This window comes from Caretta caretta, chromosome 3, assembly GCF_965140235.1.
Source record: "Caretta caretta isolate rCarCar2 chromosome 3, rCarCar1.hap1, whole genome shotgun sequence".
Taxonomy (NCBI): Eukaryota; Metazoa; Chordata; order Testudines; family Cheloniidae; genus Caretta; species Caretta caretta.
Genome location: NC_134208.1, coordinates 74,185,485 through 74,207,176, shown reverse-complemented (window position 1 = coordinate 74,207,176; position 21,692 = coordinate 74,185,485). Strand labels below are relative to the sequence as shown.

Here is a 21,692-nt window from a genome sequence, read left to right as displayed (position 1 = left end):
CAGATGCTAACAAAGGTGGAAATGCTGGTGTTGAGAAGCCACTAGCAGTTTGACCATTGTGTTATGAGTGGTTCTCAACCTGCGGCCCGCAGGCTGCTTGCGGGGGCCCAATCAGCACAGAGCTGTGGCCCATGTGACATCCTCAGGGCCAGAGAGATGGTATTGGATGTGGCCCACATAAAACATTGTGGCCCACAATGGTAAATAGAACAGTTGAGAACCACTGTGTTATCTAAACTTGCAGTGCTAGAAGAAACAGCAGTAAAAATGCCAACAGCCAGTCTTTACTTTCACTCCTACCCCTGGAGGACCTGTACTAATGCTGGGGCAACAGGATTTTCAAAAACACTTCCATGTAGATGTAACCACTCATGACAGTCCTTTTACTTTAGGGAAACTTTCCCTCCACTTTCCCTCCCCCACCCCTGCCACTTGCTTCTGGGGTAAAATGACCAGAAAAGTCACTTTTTATTCAAGGGCCCTAGCAGGTACATTTAGATCCTGCTCATAGTTATTTTTTATCTGCGACAATGTGTTCTCCCTGGCATACCAGCCTAAAAACCCAAGCTTTCCTCCAGCTGTGGGCCGAGAGTAACCCTTCCTTGTATTTTTTGCTACTCATTAGTTTGTCAAAGGGTCCTCTCTCCAGACTTGGTATCTTATCTTGGGCAGTTATTACAGGATTGGCCTTTCTACTTTCCTGATTCCAGGGAAGTCTGTTAATCCCTTCCTGCACTGGCTAGGTATGAATATGCCATAAGTATTTATTTCTACAACCATTTTCTTATTATGTGGAGCTGTTCTGTGTGGTCAGAATGGGCATCAAGGGAGAAAGGCTCAATGCCCATTGAAGGCTACTTGAAAGGTAAGGGGGGCAAAGAGCTCATTTGTGTGCATTTCTTGACCAGCTCTGGGGGTCTTGACTGCATAGACAAGTGAAGCCCCTCCATCACCCTCCCCATACTTGGTCCAATGAAGAGCCAGCTTACCTATAGAGGCCACAGTGTTGCCACAATATAGTTTTTTGTAAGTGTTTCCTAAGCAAAGATCTGAAAGACTAATGATCTATCCATTGGTCTCCTTAGGCATTCTGAACTCTCAGTTGGGAAGACCAGTACTCAGTCTTAGTGTTAGTGTATTAGTGTTTAAAGATGCACTTGAGAAGGGAAACCTTCTTTTGAAGTGCACTGCTGGTATTCACCAGAGAGCAGTGTTGCCCTCCATGTACAGCCCTCCATGGAATGACAAAGCTCTTCCCTCAGACAAAGAAGAAAGAGAGGTGAAGCTGGTGCATTAATTCAAGGGAACAAAGAGGAAAACAATGTGCGCACTGCATTCTATCCAGATGAACTGAAAATATAAAGGTCAAGGCAAGATTTATTCCTTTTCTCTGGGATGAAAGTCCACTATCCATGCTGGCCTGACAAGTTAATTGTTCAGGCACATTCAACTGAAGCATCTCTCAATTAAAGCACAAACTGTGTATGCATACAGTAAAACCAGCAAATAAATGCAGAATCCTGTGGGAATGCTAATCTTGAGCAGTGAAGATATAACAGGTTGTCAATTAAATAAGCTTTGAAGATCTGTTTTAAGAATATTCAGGGAGTTAATTTCCATCTTGATAGCCACTTGATAGTCACTGATTTGCTGTGTGGCCACGGAAAAGTCACTTGGGTCGCATTTTTTACAGCAGCCGTTGATTTTGGGTGTCTTTATTTCTGAAAGTCCAAAGTTGATTTTCAAAAGTGCTCAGCATCCACAACTCCAGCTGAACTCAGTGGAAGCTACTTGTGCTCAGCATCTAAAAAACAAAAGAAAATATCCCTCCTTCCCATTCCCTACAAAAAACCTGACCCAGGTTGGACGCGTATTTGGTAGCTATTATTGAAAGCGTGGGCCTTGACTTCTTTTTGTTATAATGCCCACTATCTGTATTGTGTTCAAGAAATTAATATGAGAGAACCTGAAGCTTTCTGTAATCTTCATTTTCTTCTCGTTCTCATTTTGGGTTATTGTCCGATACTTGGGGATTGGATAGAGACACATGCTGAGTGCCTACTACAGTCTTTGTAATAGCCAAACTGCAGTTTGACTATGAAGAGCTCTGTGTGGCTTGAAAGGTTGTCTCTCTCACCAGCAGAAGTTGGTCCAGTACAAGATATGACCTCATCCACCTTGTCTGTGTAAAAATGGCATTCTGTAGTTTTAAGTTTGACTTTCTCTGAGTGAGAGATCAAATACACTCACTTTATAAGTTAAAAGAGAAAAAGAGTTTTCATAGTGGCATTATATCCTTTCAGTCTTGATACTGCTCCCATAAAGAAATAACTAGTCTTCCACAAATTCTTTCAACTGAAAATACAATTAATTGAAATAAAATTAATACATTTGATACAATGTAATAACATTTATTGAAAGCTAAGCTCATTCCCTGCCTGAATTGTTTCAGAGTAGCAGCCGTGTTAGTCTGTATTCGCAAAAAGAAAAGGAGGACTTGTGGCACCTTAGAGACTAACCAATTTATTTGAGCATAAGCTTTCGTGAGCTACAGCTCACTTCATCGGATGCATTCAGTGGAGCTGTAGCTCACGAAAGCTTATACTCAGATAAATTGGTTAGTCTCTAAGGTGCCACAAGTACTCCTTTTCTTTTTGCCTGAATTGTGTTACTGATGCTATTAATAGGCACCTTGCTTGAAGATTCTGCAGTTAGACTTAGTTAATGATGATGCATGAGCCAGAACTGAATCCAACCCTCTTCCTCTTGGTTGTATTGGCTCTATGGGGAGTCAAAAGCTGTAAAAATGTACCTTAGTCACTAAAGTCAGCAGATATGACTCAATCCACAAAGGGAGCAGATCTCTATGGAGCGAGGAAGTGTTATTTCTACAGTCATTTTTCTGTTCATAACTAGAGTTAAGGATTGGGGGGTGGGGGGGGGGAATCCAACATTAGAGAAATGGAGCATATTTATACGTATGTGCCAAGCCAATGGGAGGCAAACGATTTATTGTAAATAGTGTGCAGCAACATCCATCTCCCCTAATGGAAATGTCATGTGTGCATCTGTTTTAAACATCCAATTTAATAGAAAGAACTTAATGCGAATGCAGGAACAAAATAAAAGTGGGATCACACACACAGTGTTTCCATAGCAGTTGGTGCTAAATCCCAGTCTGTTTCTATAAACTGCTCCTTTACATGCCCAGAGCAAGAGCAGACTAGACTTTCCAGTGCACGCTCCCCCTGCCCAGGATTGGTGCAGGCAGGTCCACCCTGGCTCTGAGCAGCCCCTAGCAGGCAGCGAGCTCTCTCCCTTGGGAAGCACCAGCCTCGCTCCATTGCAACGGGCCTCTGCCGTGCGCTCGCTCGCGCCTGCCACTCAGGGCCGGGGCCGACTGCTAACGCAGGTGCAAGGTGCGCCAGGCTGCTGCCACATACCTGGAGCGCCCGGCGCGGCGAGCCCGGCCCGAGGGATGCTCGGCGGGAGCGCGCGGCCACTGGTGCACGTTCTCGGAGCGCGGAGTCTCCTCCCTCCCGGGCGGGGGCCCGCCCCGGCAGCAGCAGCAGCAGCAGCATTGCACAGACCCGCCGGGACGGCCAGCAGCCACTTGCAGGGAAGCAGTTAGTAGAAGGAGGCGGCTGGCTGGAAAACGTTTCCTCCTCCGACCAGGCTTTGAGTCTGTTTGTCCAGCAGCAGATCCGTCCTCAAAGCAATGGGGAAGGTTGCGCTGAGCGGGGCGCAGGCGGGCTACCCTGAGGCAGAGAGAGCAGCCCCAGCTTGCAAGCAGTGCGCCTCCCGGGCTGCCTCCTCCTGCTCCCAGCTTTGAACCTTTTGTTTTCTCCAGTCGGGGGCGGCGAGCTGCTGGCTGCTGCTATGTCAGGCAAGTTCCAGGAGGCGTCGGATCAGGCCAGGCTTTTGCTCTGCCGGGATCTGCAAGGCGCGGTGGTTGTTCCGAGGTGAGACTTTGTTCTCTTCCTAAACACCCTTCTGCCCGCTGTTCAAAGCAAGTGGATTGCTCCAGTTGTGGGTGTGGGGGGAGAGGGGGGGCTCTGCGTGTACGCCAGAGGGAGCGGATCATCTGAATGGGAGAGAGGGGAGAGGTGAACTCCAGAATTGTGCTGGGGTTTTTCTTTTTCTGGAGAGTCCTGCGCAATTGTCCCAGGTGCATTTGTTTTGTTTAACTTACAGTGCGGAGCCCATCCGCTAGACTAATTCTCTCGTTTCTGACTGGGGCTGAGCTAGAAACGCACCGTTTCTCCGTGGCACCTGGTGCCCTTTCACTCGGGCTGTTGTCTCTAAGCAGCTAGGCCATTTTAGACATGTGCACCCCGAAGAGTACTTGCATTCCTGGGCCCCAGGGCAACTGGCTGTCGAGCCTAATTCGAGTTGCAAATAATCTCTAGCCAGCCGTCCAGGTGGGAAAAATCCGCTTCATCTTCAGGCTTTATTCCAGGAGCCATTTATCAAGCCATTAATTAATAGGCAGAGTGGTTACTAGGGTTTTATAACCCTAGTTATAACCCAGTTGCACTGCTGCAGAGTTCAGCCAAAGAAACTGACTCTTCTTTCCGAATCTAAAGGTGCTAAAAAGTAGAGGTTTTGTCAGCCATGAGGTAGGCGCTTTAGGTTTCTCACACAATTGTTTCCCAAGGCAAACCTTCACACGAGGCGTTTCCATTTCCTCTTTTTTAAAAGTGTTTCCTTTAAAATTAGTTTTCCTAATTCTGGCATTATTTTATATCTGTTCAAACTTGGCCATAAAGTATGTGCCTTTTACAGTGGTCTTTGGCCTCTTCGCAAAGGTGTTGAAAACACACAGTCCATGTTTTTTTCTTTTATTGCCTCAGTTGTGGGCTTGTTCTCTTGAGTGGTTGCTAAATAAAAGCTGTAGTTCAGTATGTGATCCAAACATGAAAGCTCCCTATTATCCTCGAGGAGTTACATTCATAGTAGATATTTAAAGGGTTGAATGTCATCTCTTTATCTTCCCTTACCTTTTTAAGAGTGATTCTTTACAGTTTGATTTTATAGCCTATACAGTATCTATATTTCTCTATTTTTCATTCCAATTCTCTCTTTTATGTATTGTCTTGTTATCACTTTGCCTGCAGAAATGCAAATTAAATTGGGTGGCTGGGGACTCAGATTTCTACTTTTAAAATATATTAAATAGATTTCAGGTCCAAAATACTTTCTACCAGAGGATTCATGTTATTTATTGCCTAAGAAAGGAAATTGACTTGTGAATTCTTGGACTGTGAGAACTACAACAGTATCTATCTAGTTATTTTAGGATTTTCTGTCCTTACCAGCAGTGTTTTGCATCTAAGGTCTTGATCGTGAAAAGTTTTTTACTAGACAAAAATACTAACATACACCCATTGATATATTTTTGATTGAAGAGTGACTCTTAGCCAAAAAAGTGCCCCATGTGAAAACATGAGAAAAACTGGTTTTCCCATCAGGTTAGAACAATTTTATTTGTGGGATTTGTGTTTACAATGCAACTTCGTGCATAGCATCTTTCATTAATGACTGTACAAAGACACATAATGCAAGACACACTATGAAATGTTTCAGTAAGTAGAATTGTAAAGACATTTTTGGCAAATCAGTTAAGGTATAATTGTTTCCCCATGAAAATGGGGTGAAACAAAGGAATATATATGCATAAAGATATAAGCAACATCTACATTTGCAAAATGGGGCAGAAGATGTGACAAGCAAGTTGTGTGTGTGGCTGAGGGGACTGTCAAAAATTGTTCATTTTTATTGAAGAATGAATGTTTAAATACTGGGAAATATATTTTGTACAATGCATTCTCTGCTATTGTGAGGAACATATGGTACATAGCTGATCTTATAGCAGAGAGAATAAGAATCCGATATGAGAGACAGTTTCTCACAGATTACATAGACCATTTCTGAATATCTGTTAAAAGCTGTTTTTGAAAAAAGCAGTTAGTTGAATAGGAAAAACCAAGTTCCCTCTAATTTTTGACAGGCCGTGTGTGCAAAAAATTTCTTATGTGCAAATTGTTGTGCTTCTGTGCAAATTTTTGTGCGTGTGGTGTTTCGCCGGGTGTGCAGGGTTTAGGATCTGTGTGCATGCGCACACGTGCACAGCTTAGAGGGAACAGTGATTGCCAGCTCTTCAGTGTGCTTTGCTTCAATGTTTGCAGTGTTCTACTCTCTACTGTCTGATGTCAGGTTTAACAGTGATGTTGTCATGTTCCCAGGGTCATATTAGACTAAAAAATTTAATTGTAATGAACCTGTCTACAGAAGCAGATTTGACGCTGACCAGTATTGAGGTTTATTTGTTTTATTCACTGTGATCATCTTTGAATAATTTTTGCTTGTTTCCATACCTGAAATTGAATTTTTGCTCTCATACTATCCCAGATCAGAAACCCAGATGCTTTTCTTATGCACGTTTACTTGCATAAGTTATTAGACAGTGTCCTTATTATTACAGTGTGTGTCAAATGGATAGCTGCCTTTATAAATTGAGAAAATAATATGAATCAGGACAAAACTGACAGGAGCATACTCATTTCCCATTATCTGCTCATCTATTAAGAGATGTTGACACTTTTCAAAAGGTAATGGCTGATCACGTTGTTTTCACATTTCATTCCTGTGCCACTCTGAAAATCTCCCTTTAAAAATAAGAGTAGGTGATGTATGGAGGCATAGCATACTAAGGGCTTGTACACACTACCACTTATGTCAGTATAACTTGTGTAGCTTGGGGTGTGAATAAGCCACCCCTCCCCCACCGAGTGACATAAATTACACCAACCTAAGCACTATGTCAGCTTCGCCCACTGACACAGCTATCACCTCTATTGGAGGTGGTTTTATTATGCTGATGGGAGAGCCCTTCACCAGACATGCTACAGTGGTGCAGCTGCATTCATGCTATTGTAGACTAGCCCTAAGTGACGAAACAGTAGCAAAGGCTTGTAGTTTTGAAGTTGGAAACAGGTATTGCTGTTGTGTAACCATTTGCGTGAAGATAACTTTACTTACTGTAGTAGAAAGAAATCTGGAGGAGTCTCTTACATCCAGTGTAAGACATTGGTCCTGCTTTGAAGTGCTGTAGATATGATGGGGCATTAAAACATATATAGGGATTATCACATGCTTCTTAGTGCCTTATTTCACTGGTAGATGTTTTGCTTATTCATTCCAATCTATATTACATTCCACTGTCTTGAATAAACAAAAGATCTTGAGATCAATTAAATATCTTAATTGGGTAGAATGTCTGCCAACATATTTTGACTTTGCTCATTTCAGGCCACATTCTGGTACCCTTATCCATGCTGAATAACACCTTGCTCAGTGAGTAGTCTCATTGAGCTCAATGGGCTCAATTATAAGTGGTGTAAGTCACTTGCATAGGGGGCATAAGGAAGCCCAAGATTCTCCCTCATTCCCCTGTGTTGGCTACCCACAAGATCAACTTATACAGGAGAGTTGGGGAGAGCAGATGTATCTGTGATGCTACTCTTCTCTTTTGCATAGGGGGCCAGGCAGGGAGTGGGTAAAGGCTTGACTCCATTCCCCCACACTCTCACCTTATGCACTGGCCAGTGTAGCAGAGGGGGGAAGTAAGCTGTTTCAGGAAAGGGCTGGCAAAACTTACTTTTCCTCCTCCCACTCCAAATTTGCTTCTGGGGCAGACCCACTGGGCTAGTAAGGCGTTATTCAATGTGAATAAGGGTATGAGAAGCCAACCCTGAGCGTGCTAATATTCTTACACCAACTAGCATGACACAATGCTTGGGCTAAATGGCTCAAAGCTGGATTTAAAGTTGTTAGCATGGCTGAAGTCCAAGAAGATTTCTTCATGCACTGGTCCTCTTCCATCAGAATTATGAACAAATCTTGGGCATGTGGAATCCGTCTGGAATTTTGTAAATATGCATCTTGCTGCTTGGTTCAAATCTATGGTGTTTTTTGAATTCTTGGTCTCACTGTGTGTGTACCGTATGTTATGCTATGGGGTTTTTGGGGGGGGGGGGGAAGAATTGTGAGGGAAGATATCTTGATGTGTCTAGATAATAGTCCTATCTCTTACATAGTGCTTTTCATCAGAAGACCTCAAAGTACTTTACAAAGGAAGTCAGTATCATTATCCTCATTTTACAGATGGGGAAACAGAGATACAGAGAAGTAAAAAGTGACTTGCCCATGGTTAACTAGCCAGCCAGTGACATAGCCAGGACTAGAACCCAATGGGTACACTGCCCCTCAGGAAAGCAATGCATTTTAAAAAGCATGTGTAGTCTGTGTGCTAAGGCCTATAACTACCATCCAAATTAGTAGTACAACTAAGAATTTAGATTTGCTACATGATTTTCTCATGTATTGATGAACCTGAATAAAGAAGAACATGGATGAATTACAGTGATATTTTAAATGTAGGAAATAATTCAACGAGGAAATCCGGTGACATGATAAAACACAGCACACATGTTTTACACATTACCTGTCAAGACCCCAAGAGCAAACTAGTTCCATAGAACGTTTTATAACATGAGGGAGGAATACTGTTAAACACTTTGTGAGTAAAAAGGGGAAGAGCAGGAACATGAAGCTTTTAATCACTTAGGTTGCAGTTCAGGAAAGTACTTAAGCACATGCTTAACTTTAACTACACACTGGAACATAGCAAGTGCTTAAGCGCTTTCTGAGCTGAAGCCCCAGTTTAGTCATTCCATGTAAATTTACTTGAAAGATTCCTCATAGGATACAAGCGTCTCAGTGTTCACATGTTTCAACACCTTTCTTTTCTAAAGCTTAGCTTACTGTCTAAGGCCCTGATTCAGTAAGGTATTTCAGTACATGCCTAATTTGAAGTATGGGAGTATTCCAATTGACTTCAGTGGCACTTTTGAAGTACCTTGCTGAATTGAGTATATTTTGCCGCCATCTATATATAGATAGCACACAAATAACTGTCCAAATAAACATTATTAAGACTGCAAAGTCAAACACGCAAATGTTAGGAAATGCCAAAATTAAGGTTGCCTGTGTTCTTTTAACTTAGTTTTTGTGTGTGTAATTCCTAGGCTTTCTAAAAAGCATACTGAAAAAGCAGAAATTTGATTGTGGCATCCTATTGACGCCTGTGTAGTTGACATCCGTAGCGTTTGAACCTTGAACCACATGCAGGCTTGTGCTACTTAAGCTAACGGACTAACTGTTAGCAGTAGTAGGTTGTCATTCTGCAAGTGGATTTCACAGATATTTGCTGACATCAGAGGAATGGTGAGACTCCAAAACCTTGAGTTCCATTCAAGGCTCTCGTGGGAAGTGTGCTGTAGTGGGTGCAGACTTTTCTGTCCATTTCCCTCCCAAAGTGTGACCCTTCTACCTCATCCCCTCCAACCTGTCTCTTTCCCACATCAGGCTCCTTGTCCTAATACCATTCCGCTTGTCTATGCGGTCCCAGTTTCTTCAGGTTTCTCATCCCAGTCTTCTTGCTCAGCCCATCACAGTTCACCAGAAGCTCCCATTTCCAGCCTTCTTGTTTAGCTGGTCCCAGTCTCCACCCCAAAACACCTGTTTAGACCCTCCTGGCTTCAGGCCCAGTCTCAATGTCCCCACAGCTCCCGCTCCTAGTTCTTTTCCCCCCATCTCTAGCTGTTTTGTCTATTCTCCCTGTCTGCAGGTCTGGCTCTTTTTCCCCCTCAGCATTCAAATCAGGCATTATCCTCCTCCACACTGCCTGGGTACCATCGGGAGGGTCATTGAAAGCACAGGAGAGACTGGTTCCCTGCTCTCAGTTCTTGTTCCCAAACCCAGCAGGGCCTATAGCAGCCCAACGGTTTAATTTCAGGGAAAGTTCTACTCAGTCCTGGGATGAAACATAGCCAGTGTGGAGGGAATCTTGGGAATTTAGCAGCTAAAATGTAAGATATGTCTACTGAGCATATGCAAACGGCGACTTTTTTTCCTAAAGGCTTATAATTTGGCCAAATCGGGGTGGATTTTCTTGGTGAGAGCAAAAGGCACATCACTGATGCAAAGGCCACACCCCTGCCAAGTTTAAACTCCTTGCTTCAAAGCATGGTGGCATGAGAACTTTTCAAAAGACAGGCTGCTGGAAATTTTTAATATGGTACCCCTTAGGCATTCTGTGCCAAAAAATTAAAAATTCTGCGCCAAAATATTCTGCGTGCAATATTTTAAAATTCTGCACATTTTTATTTGTCAAAATAACCGTACATAATCACACCAGTTTCAATTATTTTGGTAATTTATTTCAAAATACCTGTAGAAAGTATATCTGTAAAAATACAGACACACACAAAAATTCCTCCAGGAGGAGAGAGTTAAAGAAACCTCTATAACAACCCAGTTCCTGTTTCTTTGCCCCCTTCTCCCTCCCTCCCCCCCTTAGAGCCCAGTTGGGGGGCCAGACACCCACAACCCCTCCCATCACAGAGCCCAGTCGCAGGCCCCCCCAGTCAATACACCTGAACCCACTGCCCCCCACAGACCAGCCTTGGGGCCCCCTAGCTCATATACTCATACCCCTTCCTCCCCAGAGCCTAGCCATTGCCCCACAGCCCAGACACCCCCTCACCCCGCCTCCTACCCCAGAACCCAGGGATCCAGAGGGAGAAACAGCCTGTTGCTTAGTCCCAGGCCTGCATGGAGTTTCCTGTGTGCCGCCACCCTCTCCTTCACACAGGAGGTGCTGGGAACTGTAGCTGCCAGGCACCCTCTATCTTCTCCACCCCCCAGCAGTGTCTTCTATGTGCGAGCTGGGCTCTGCTGGGTCCAGTAGCCCCTAGTGGCAGCTAGCAGCACTGCGGCCCATTTCTTTGGGGGACAGTAACATTATGTAGGCAGAATTTCATTTCGGAACCACTGCGCAATGCAAAATTTTGCAGAATTTCCCCAGGAGAAATATATGGGACAAAACAACATATTTTTCCTTAGCCTTTTTCTTGGAAGTGGCTGAACTATTTCACTGAAATTTCCCCAGAAATATTTAGTTAGTGCTTTTTTTTTTTTTTTTTGGCAAAGTTAAAAGCAATTGAAAACAGGGTCTTATAATGGGAAGTATCTGGCCTCCTCAATAATTAGCAGCGCTAACAGCCCCACCTATAATGTTACACATACAAAACCATGTTAAAAGAACATTAAGGTTGCAAAGTCAAGCACCCAAAAGTTAGGAAAAATGCCAGAATTAAAGTTGCTTGTGCAACCTTAATTCAGCTCCTTTGTGCTTATGCATTGTGATACACAGGACCAGATTTAGGGGCAAGCAACTGCCTGGGGCTTGGGATGCTGTTTTTGTTGTTAGCATCTTATATGACAGGGATAAATCATGCATACAAATTGTGCATCCAAGTCATGAAATGGGCTACAAATGCAATAAAAAATAAAGTATTCAAAAATTTAACAAATTGGGTTGGGGCGGGTGAGGTGGTGCTGAAGATGCTCATCGCCTGGGATGCCATTTGGTCTTAGGCCAGCCCTGATGATAGTCTTTAATTACATGATTACATGCTATTTTTCCACAGGAGTCCTTCCTCATTCAGTGCACAGGATGGCCAGTGTTCACTTAATGAGCAGCTACTCCATATTTTGTTTTCTCCTCATTGTTCCGTGTGTGGTCCTTATGTGCAGCACACTATTCAAACCCTGCTCTGAAGACAGAATTATTCATTTCATCATTAATTTTCTATAGCGTTCATCACTATAGTATCAGAATGCTTTGCAAATGTTAATTCATTTATCCTCAGAAAACCTCTTTGAGGTCAGGAGATGGTATTAGCCACATTTTATGATGGGAAGCTGAGGTACAGAGAAATTAAGGTCAAAAGTGTCCACTAATTTAGGTTTCAGAGTAACAGCCGTGTTAGTCTGTATTCGCAAAAAGAAAAGGAGTACTTGTGGCACCTTAGAGACTAACCAATTTATTTGAGCATGAGCTTTCGTGAGCTACAGCTACAGATATACATCTGATGAAGTGAGCTGTAGCTCACAAAAGCTCATGCTCAAATAAATTGGTTAGTCTCTAAGGTGCCAATAGTACTCCTTTTCTTTTCACTAATTTAGGGTGCTCAATTTGAGTTACTTTAAATTCCAGAGAGAAAATTTATGCAACAGATGTACAAAGGAAAAAGCAGATTTTTTTATATGAAGATTGTAAAAATTGTATCTTTTTACAGCTGAATTGGATAGACTATAAAAACTATTAGAGCAGGTCATTGCTTTAGGATTTACTATACTCCATAAAATCACACCTTTTTGAGCATCCTCTAAAGTTCTGTGTTTATAATAATGAAAAAGTATGTGATTTCTCAAAAAAGTAGTAAAGACGCTTTTTAAAAAAGTGTTGAAAATGATTCTGAAATAGAAAAATTGAATTGTGTTGCTTAAATTCTGAAGTTCTGCAGATTTACTACGTTACTCTTATTCCATTGAGCCTTGTATTCTATCAGATCATTTAGGTTTAAAGTCTTCAGTATTATTTGTCACTTTTGAGGTTTTCTCCTGAAATTTGTTTGTGATTTGGTATGTGGTTGCCAAGAGTTGGTGTGTACATAGGTGTGTCTAACTAGGAAGCTATTAAATTGTGTTGTTCTGCCCTGGATATTGTTTGTTATAACTTCTTGTATTATATTAAAAAAAAGATGTGTGTGTGTGTGTATATATACACAAACACTCTTTATGATACAGGAAGTTATTCTAACTTCTATTTTATATCATAATTTACAGAAAACAACAACAGACTAACCAAAAACTCTTCTTGAAGCATTTAAAGAGTACGCTCATGTGCATGCTTGCACTCAATCTCTCATCAGAGGTTTGTGTGTGCGTGAAGTAAGTGCTTTAGAAAGGTACATGAAGTAACATCCCAGGAGATGGAATCCTTCTATTCACGGAGAAGAATCAACACATGTAGTGGAAATGAAGAGCCTCCGCCCCCCGAATGTCATAACCCTGATTTGAAGGGCTCACCATTAGAGCTGAAAAGTCAGTTTGGTCTCCAGGACCACTGAGGGTTTGTCTACACTATGGAGACTATGCTGGCATAGCAGTGTCACTGATCATGACTTAAATCAGCAAGCAGGAAACATTGATTTAAATAATCAATTTCAGTCATGTTTTCAATTGAACTTTTTAGTTATTTTCTTAAAGGTTGATCCTCATTGGTTGGTAATCATTAAAATGTTGATTTGCAACTAAATATAGCCTTTGTACTAAGTTTGGTGCTTCTTTTTGCTAATAGGAGAATGTGCCATAGCTATACATGTATATATTTAAGCAGTTATATAAATTAATCTACATTCATTCAGATTCTTAATTTTTACATTTTTAATTACAAAATGGTGAATGATCTATTTCTTATTGACTAGATCATGATTAATTTTTTACTTGTGATTTGTCAAGCTCTATTTGGATGGAAATAAAAAATGCACTAAAACAGCATTTTAAATATTTTTATTTAAAATACATTACATATGCTAGATGCAGAAGGGGGAAAAAGGCTTATCAAAAGTTTTGCATTGAAAATTGATTTCTTAAAGGAAATATTACCTGTAGTTAATCAATTGAATTGATAGTTTCCTATCCTCATGGCTTTCAAGATTTTAGAACTGCTTTATTTCATTCTCTCTCCTATTTTTTCAACTCCCAGTTGGTTTCTTAACTTTGAATGAACTAGTCATTGAACTGAACTGGTTGAATAAACTGAAATGAAGAAAATGTTTTCTGTCAACCTGCAGAAACACTACAGCTGTCAAAAGTGGATTAGGCACATCAGCAAACTCTGGTTCCAGGTGCTAAGCCAATGACTTCTACTAGTTCTGTGGTTTGACTTTTTTTAAACCATGGCAGCAAATATGTACTGCTTATAATTTTTTTTGTTTAAATAATTTAATAGATTATAATAAGTTTAGGCCTCCACTTAGGTTGTCAGTTTCAAATTTAGTTTTAAATAGGTTTATTTAAAAATCAAAACAAACCCGTGTTTGATTTTAAAAACTTTTTTTTTTTAATTTTATCTATTTTTATGCACTCTGTGTAGGAACACCATCACTTCCTGGAACGATGGTAGCTACGTTAATGGAAGCATTCTTCCATCAACATAACTGCATCTACACTGGGAGTTAGGTCAGCATAATTTATGGTGGGCACAGGTGTGGATTTTTTATACCCCTGATCGACATAGCTGTGTCGACCTAACTTTTAAATATGGACCAGGCTTGAATCTTTGGAGTATCTGCTGAGAGTATGTCTAGACTAGAAACACTACAGCATTTCCAGTGTAGACATTTATTACAGTGACCAAAGGGATTCTTCTATTGCGGTAGTAAATTCACCTCTTTGAGGCCTGGTCTACACTACAAAGTTAAATCAATGTAAGCTGCCTTGCATCAACCTAGCTGTACATGTGTTTACACTTGATGTAAGCACTCTCTTATGGTGACACAATTACACCAGCTCCCTGAGCCATGGTTGATGTAATGACTTCGATATAGCATGAGTCCAGACACTGCATTACCCATGTCAACCCTAAAAGTCCTTCAGCAGATGTCCCACGATGCCTGACAATGACCACTCTGGTCACAGTTGAGATCTCCACAGCTCAGGAGTGACCGAGACTGGAAGCTTCCCCTATCTTTCTCCCCCCCACCCCAACCCACACACTTCAAAAGCTCTCAAATTTTTGAAAGGCTTTTTCCTGATTGTCCAGCTTACCGAGCACATTGAGCAGCTCTCCATTGTTGTCTGCAACTGCCCAGCTGACCATGCCAGCTACACACTTCAGATGTACTCCAGCCTGGAGTAGGCTGGAGAGATTAGATCTCCCTTGCCTGTGGTGAGAAGAGGCCATCCGTGAGCGGATTGCACAGGGGATGCAGGAGAAGGAGTACAACAGAGATCTGCAGCAGTGCCAAGTGAAAGCAAAGGAGCTGTGGCAGGCAGATCAGAAGGCTTGGGAGGCCAACAGTCAATCTGGTGCTGAGTCACAGACCAGCTGCTTTTACAAAGAGCTGAATGCCATAGTTGGCGGAGACCCCGCCTGCACCCCACAGAGCATGGTGTATACCTCTGAGGAGCCGGAGTCACAAGCCCTTGCCTTGAAATAGGACAAGAAGGAGGAAGAGGAGGAGACTGGGGAGCATGTGAGTGGAGGGTGCGGCGAGGTCCAGCTATGCTACAAGACAAGACCTGTTTGAGACTCCACCACAGTCCAGTAAAGCACGGGGGAGCCCGATGCAGGGAAACAAATGTTGGGTAAGTGTGTACATGTATTTTCCATTACAATGAAGTACTGATGATGTTCCCAACTTAACAGGACACAGCTATTGACTTTTTTCACTAATTTATTCCTACTAGAAGAGGTAGCAGTACAACTAGAGAGGTAGTGTTCTTATCTGCTTTTTGTTCCCTATGGAGTTAGGTGGGGGGCAGAAGGGCATGCGGAGCAGTTTGTTTATGTATATAGGGATGTCCCTTGAATCCTCCTCAGAGATCTTGATAAAACTTTTATGGAGTTACTCTGTAGTCCTTTCCCGAAGGTTTCTACAGATGGCATCCCTATTTCTTTGTCCGCGGTAGGACGCTTTCCCATCCTGGTCAACAATTACTTTGGCAGTCACCATTGCAGTCAACAGGCTAACGGCATATGGGCCCTGGCAGCTTTGGGATGCCAGCAGCAGCTGTATTCTTGGTGCCTTTATCACCCTCAGGAGTGATATCTCAGCTAAAATCTCCACTGCCTGTAGAAAATGGTGCCAGTATTTAGTACCATTTCCCTCTACTTATGATTTCATGCAACCGAGCAATACCCTTCTAGTTACCCTCGCCCCTGGCAGGCCATGCTCACCATGGCTGATGCAGTGAGTGGTGTGGTGCACAAGCACTCCAAAGCAGATGTGCCTTTAAGCATGTCTTCTTTAAAACTTTAGGGGAGCAAGGGAAGGGGTTCTGAAATCTTTATTTTTGCTTTCTATTGTGACTATACTTACAGTGGTACCTCTGTGTGTTTCATCTGTAGTTGCTGCTGTTATGTCCTTGAGGGGTTCCTGCTCCACACACACAAAATGCCTTAGCCAGCTAAGGAGGAGAAAGAAGAGGACTCAGGATGACAAGTTCAGCGAGATCCTGCAAGCCAGTGCTGTATCAGATCGTGAGCAGGGGGCCTGGAGGGTGAATATTGCAGATTGCATGGAGAAGGAAAGAGCAGACATGAGAAACTCTCAGCAGAAAGTGGAGGAGGAGATGCACTAGTCCATAATGGAGCTTTTCCAGCAGCAAACACTGCTGCAAACTCTTGTGAACCTACAGGTTTAACAATCATGGGTTGATCTCCCTTTTCAGCCTCTGGAGAACTCCATTATAGCACCTCCCTATGCTCCCCTCAACATTCCAAATGGAATCTGGGGGTGCATCCCTACCCCTGCCATTCCACACCAGGGGACATTTCGGACAATCACAACTTCACATACACTGACCTATGAGAGCAGCGATTGCTAAAATGGAAATAAATATTCTTAAGTTTTATTTCATAAATTTATTAAGATTTTAATGTACTTGCTTTTAACTTGCACAGAATTTTTTGCAGTGTTTTTGTTAGTCAATAACATTGTATTGTTCGGAAAATAATTCATCTTTATTAGCTCCCGAAATATGCTGCAGAATGCCTAGCAGTAATGAAAGCACCCACTTCCTCGTTGCACAGTGTGACACAACTCATAGGATCAGTAACAAACACAGTGTAGTGATCGTAAATGTACAGCAAATGCCACAAAATTAATAGGTGCATTGACAGTGTTACATTATGCATGTGCACCAAGCACCTCACAGTTGCTAACAGGCACCAGAACAGCAGGGCGAGGTAGAACACAGTACATCACAGTGCATTGGGGGGGGAAACCTGGATTTGTGCTGGAAATGGCCCACCTTGATTATCGTACACATTGTAAGGAGAGTGATCACTTTAGATAAGCTGTTACCAACAGGAGAGTGGGTTTGTGGGGAGAAGACCTGGATTTGTGCTGGAAGTGGCCCACCTTGATTATCATACACATTGTAAGGAGAGTGATCACTTTGGATAAGCTATTACTACCAGGAGAGTGGGGTGGGGGGAGAGAAAACCTTCTGTAGTGGTAAACACCCATTTTTTCATGGTTTGTATGTATAAGAACATCTTCTGTATTTTCCACAGTATGCATCCGATGAAGTGAGCTGTAGCTCACGAAAGCTTATACTCAAATAAATTGGTTAGTCTCTAAGGTGCCACAAGTACTCCGTTTCTTTTTACTATTAAAGTTCTTTTTCAAAGCCTCCCTGAGTGGGATAGCTCTGCACTGAGCTCTTCTGATACCCCTTGTGTCCAGCTTTTCAAATTCAGCGGACAGCTGCTCCACTTCCACCCTCCAGCCTGGCTGCAACATTTCCCCCTTTGCTTCACAGATGTTATTATGCAGGTCACAGCAGGCAGTGGGATGATGTTTTCACTCAGATCCACTCTTGTGAGTAAACAATGCCAGCCTCCCTTCAGTCTACCAACAGCACATTCAACTGTCATTCTGCACCTGCTGAGCCAATAGATAAATTTTTCCTTGGTGCTGTCAAGGTGGTGGGTGTACAGCTTCCTGAGTTAGGTAGGCTGGGTTCCCCAGGATCACTGTTGACATTGCAACATCACCAGTGCTAATCCACCAATGGGGAAAGAAACTTCCTGCTTGTAGCTTTCTGTACAGTCCTGTGTCCTTAAAAATGTCAGCGTCTGCGGCAAGGTGGTCTGGTGTCAAAATAGGAAGACGAGTTCTGTCTGTTGCTCCACTGCAGTTCAGGAAAGCCATTGCTGCAAATCCATCCATCTCAGATTGCTGAAAGTCACAGTCCTGCATAACCGGAGACGATTAATGGCCCTGCAGGCTGGCATGGCAAGGGCCCCCCTAGTGGATTTTCCGCCTTCAAAATGATTTCCCACTGACTGGTAGCAGTCCGGTGTTGCAAGCTTTGAGAATGTGATTGCCAGTTGCTTCTCCACAGTCCATGAAACTCTCCTTGTGATGTCCCTGTGCTGGAGGGCTGGCGCAAGCTTGCCATATAGATCCAGGAGCATGGCCTTGCCCATCCAAAAGTTCTGCTGCCACTGCTCATCATCCCAAATCCATATTACATTGTGATCCCACCAGTCAGTGCTTGTTTCTCAGGCTCAGAAGCAACACTTCACCATCTGCAGCTGCTCTGTGAATGCCACCAACAACTTGAATTGGTTCTTGCTGTCCTCCACAGAATCATCATGTTCCCCTCTGATTCAGTGGTTCTTGTGGCTCTACAAATACTGAAGGATCGTGCACCCTGTGCTTGTAACACTCATGACAGTAGTACAGAACTGTGCAGGCTCTGTGTTTCTGTCAGAGATGGTGGACAATGAGAAGGGCCAGATGGGTTTATGAGATTTTTTTTTTGAAAGGTGCAAAAATTATGGGAATATAGATGACATTATGAGATGGAGAAAGTTGCATGCTGGGAAGTTGACTCCTTGCTCCCAGGCAGCCAAGCATGACCCGTTTCTGTCCCCCTTGCACTGCCAAAACTTCCCAAAAAGTGCACTGGATGGTGGTGAGCTGCATGCTGGGGTACCTACCCATGGTGTACCACGCTGTGCATCGTCACAAATGCTTCTGGTGAATACGCATAGCACCAGTGCAGGGAGCCAAGTATCACGTGTACAAGTGATATACTATGGTGGCATTATATTGGTGCAACTTGCATTGGCAAAAGTTTGTAATATAGACATGCCATGTGAGGAGGTAGCTAGGTCGACAGAAGAATTCTTGTGTCAGCCTTGCAGTATCTACACTGGGGCTTAGGTCAGCTTAATTACATTACACAGGGCGTGAAATTTTTTACATCCCTGACAGATGCAGTTAAGATAACTGTGCCTGACTTGTAAGAAGGCAGGCAAACCTTTTCTCTTTACTCTGAGACGTTTCCACTGCAGTTACTATGTGGACACCTGTCTACCAGGAACTGGACTGTATCCATTCACTCATTTCACAGAGACTAAGAAACATCAGTTCGTAGCAGTGTATGGGCAATACTGACTTGGGCTGAATTTATTTCTTTACGTTTATTTAAATTGCCAGTTCAATCAAGCTCTAGATACCTGTACAGTTATCTTTAAAAAACCACCCAAAAAATAAAAAAAAAAACTAAAGGAGAAATATCCTTACCATAAATAATTCTGCTGCCAGGCCACCTCATGTCTATAGCCTGCTTAATTGTGCCATAAGCCTGTATTACACGTAATAGTTCAGTGTATATAGCACCATACCTCAACTTCCTCAAACTGCGCCTCCCAGAAAGGCTCAAGAAAACAAATGAGCATTGTAGTGCATCCTGAAGACTGTAAAATCTGAGCTCTGTAGGATGAAGATGAAGGAAGAGTTCTAAAATTGAAAATTCTTCTTGGAAAATGACCTGCCAGCATCTCTCTCCCTTTCAAACCAAGGGACTGTCATCTTGAGCAGCTCTGCTGATTGCAGTGAGAGGAGTGGGAGTTTTTCTGGCAGCCCAGTGAAAGACTATGTATCCCGTTATCAGTCCTCCGAGGCATCCAGTTGATCAAGCCAATGTGTGTACTTTTCCCCTCCCTATCCCCCAAGAATACCAATAACTTTTTTGTTTTATTAGTGTACTCAATTATCATAGTGACTACACACTTTAAAATATAAATGCCTTTTTAGCCTATTTGTGATATAGATGAACTATGGTATTAGTATTTAGCTGTGTGCAGCCAGATGGCTTATATAGTGTTGCTAAGGAAACAGACTATAAATGTAGTGGTAGCTGAGTGTTCCCAGAATATCAGACTATTTGAAGCTGGTATTTTTAACTCATGTAGGCAGATAGATAAAATAGATACAATTATGAAATATTAATTTCCTGAGTTTTACATTTCATTATTTATTTTTTATTGCTCATTTATATTTACTAAAGGTACTTGAATTCCTTATGGTGCCAATGAAGGTACATGGGGCACTTCACTATGATTTACAGTTAAATGATAAAATAAACATTAAGAAACTACAATAAAAGATCTACCATAAAAATAATTATCAAAACTGTTTGATGGATAGGTAAAGATATAAAGACCAAAGAGCGGTAGGGTCCTATGGAAAAATGCCTTTGGGGTGGGAGGAGAAGTTTAAGGTAATTTAAGTGTGGAAGAGAGAGCGCTACCAGCAAGGATGATAGAGGGGTAGGATGTATCACAATTTGTTACTGTTTGGTCTTTATAACAGCCTGTCAAAGTACACTCCAGACAGCAGCCCTGCCCAGGAAAGGAGTTTGATACCTTGTTGAAGGACTATGGGTGAGAAGGTATCAAATCTGCGATCTTAGGCCATTGACTTTGATTGACTCTCAAATATTGGCCTACCTCCATGGAACAGTATTTTTTCTACCCGGTGGTGTGTATGACTGTGGGAGAGGACTACAAGAGGAGAGAGAGAGAGAGAGACACTGTCCTTAAGAGCAGGTTTCAGAGTAGCAACTGTGTTAGTCTGTATTCGCAAAAAGAAAAGGAGGGCTTGTGGCATTTTAGAGACTAACAAATTTATTTGAGCATAAGCTTTCGTGAGCTACAGCTCACTTCATCAGATGCATTCAGTGGAAAATACAGTGGGGAGATTTATATACATAGAGAACATGAAACAATGGGTGTTACCATACACACTGTAACACTTAAGCAATCACTTAAGGTGAGCTATTACCAGCAGGAGAGCGTGGGGGTGGGGGGAAACTTTTGTAGTGATAATCAAGGTGGCCCATTTCCAGCAGTTGACAAGAATGTCTGAGGAACAGTGGGGGTGGGGTGGGGGGATAAACATGAGGAAATAGTTTTACTTTGTGTAATGACCCATCCACTCCCAGTCTCTATTTGAGCCTAAGTTAATTGTATCCAGTTTGCAAATTTATTCCAATTCAGCAGTTTCTCGTTGGAGATTGACAGAGCCAGAAGAGCCATGTTTATCTCCCCCCCCCCCCCCCCCCGCCACCCCCCACTGTTCCTCAGACGTTCTTGTCAACTACTGGAAATGGCCCACCTTGATTATCACTACAAAAAGGTTCTCCTCCCCCAGCCCTGCTCTCCTGCTGGTAATAGCTCACCTTAAGTGATCACTCCAGTTACAGTGTGTATGGTAACACCCATTGTTTCATGTTCTTGCTGGAGAGGGAGAAGGCAGGAGGGACACTGCCTTGCCTAAAAGGCTGATAAACCTCAGACTCACTGAAGGGCTGGGATCAAACATGGGGACGGTGCCTCTCTGGTCATCTGTTATTTTTCAAAGATCTGTAACTCTTGAATGCTTTTAAGAGTAAAATCTTTGGGGTTAAGAAACTCCTTGGCTAAGCTTTAATATTAACAAAATGAGTTAACTGAAATATCTTTAAGCTCATGGAGGGAAACATGTTCTTGAATTAGTGAGGGAAATATGATCTTGAATTACTAACGTGTAAGAAAGCATGAGTTAATATATAACTGCTTCCAAATATGTAATCCTGACCTTTCCAGAATTCTAAGTAATATACTGGAAAGCAGTCTGAAAATTCTTTTGGTTTTATGTGTGTAAGAGTTAAGGGAGATATGGTAGGATATTTGAGAAAGTTTGGGGCTCTGCAGG

At 42.5% G+C, this 21,692-nt stretch overlaps 1 protein-coding gene and 1 long non-coding RNA gene across 3 annotated transcripts in view; one reads left to right on the top strand and one right to left on the bottom strand.

Annotated features, from left to right (window-relative positions):
- Positions 1-1,359: 1,359 nt before the first annotated feature.
- On the bottom strand, positions 1,360-3,577 carry LOC125634363 (uncharacterized). The gene is made up of 2 exons (XR_007355890.2): positions 3,444-3,577; positions 1,360-2,355 (listed from the first exon to the last, which is right to left on the bottom strand). It is a non-coding gene; the product is annotated as an uncharacterized LOC125634363 (long non-coding RNA).
- Positions 3,535-21,692, top strand: part of GPR63 (G protein-coupled receptor 63) — a 36,163-nt gene continuing 18,005 nt past the window's right edge. The window contains exons 1-3 of one of the 2 annotated variants that reach the window (XR_012667616.1): positions 3,885-3,962; positions 14,738-15,282; positions 16,046-17,282. The gene's annotated coding sequence lies outside the window, so the exon portion shown is untranslated. Of the gene's footprint in view, positions 3,963-14,737; positions 15,283-16,045; positions 17,283-21,692 lie in introns of those variants that run through there. The other variant, XM_048844963.2, reaches the window with a different exon arrangement.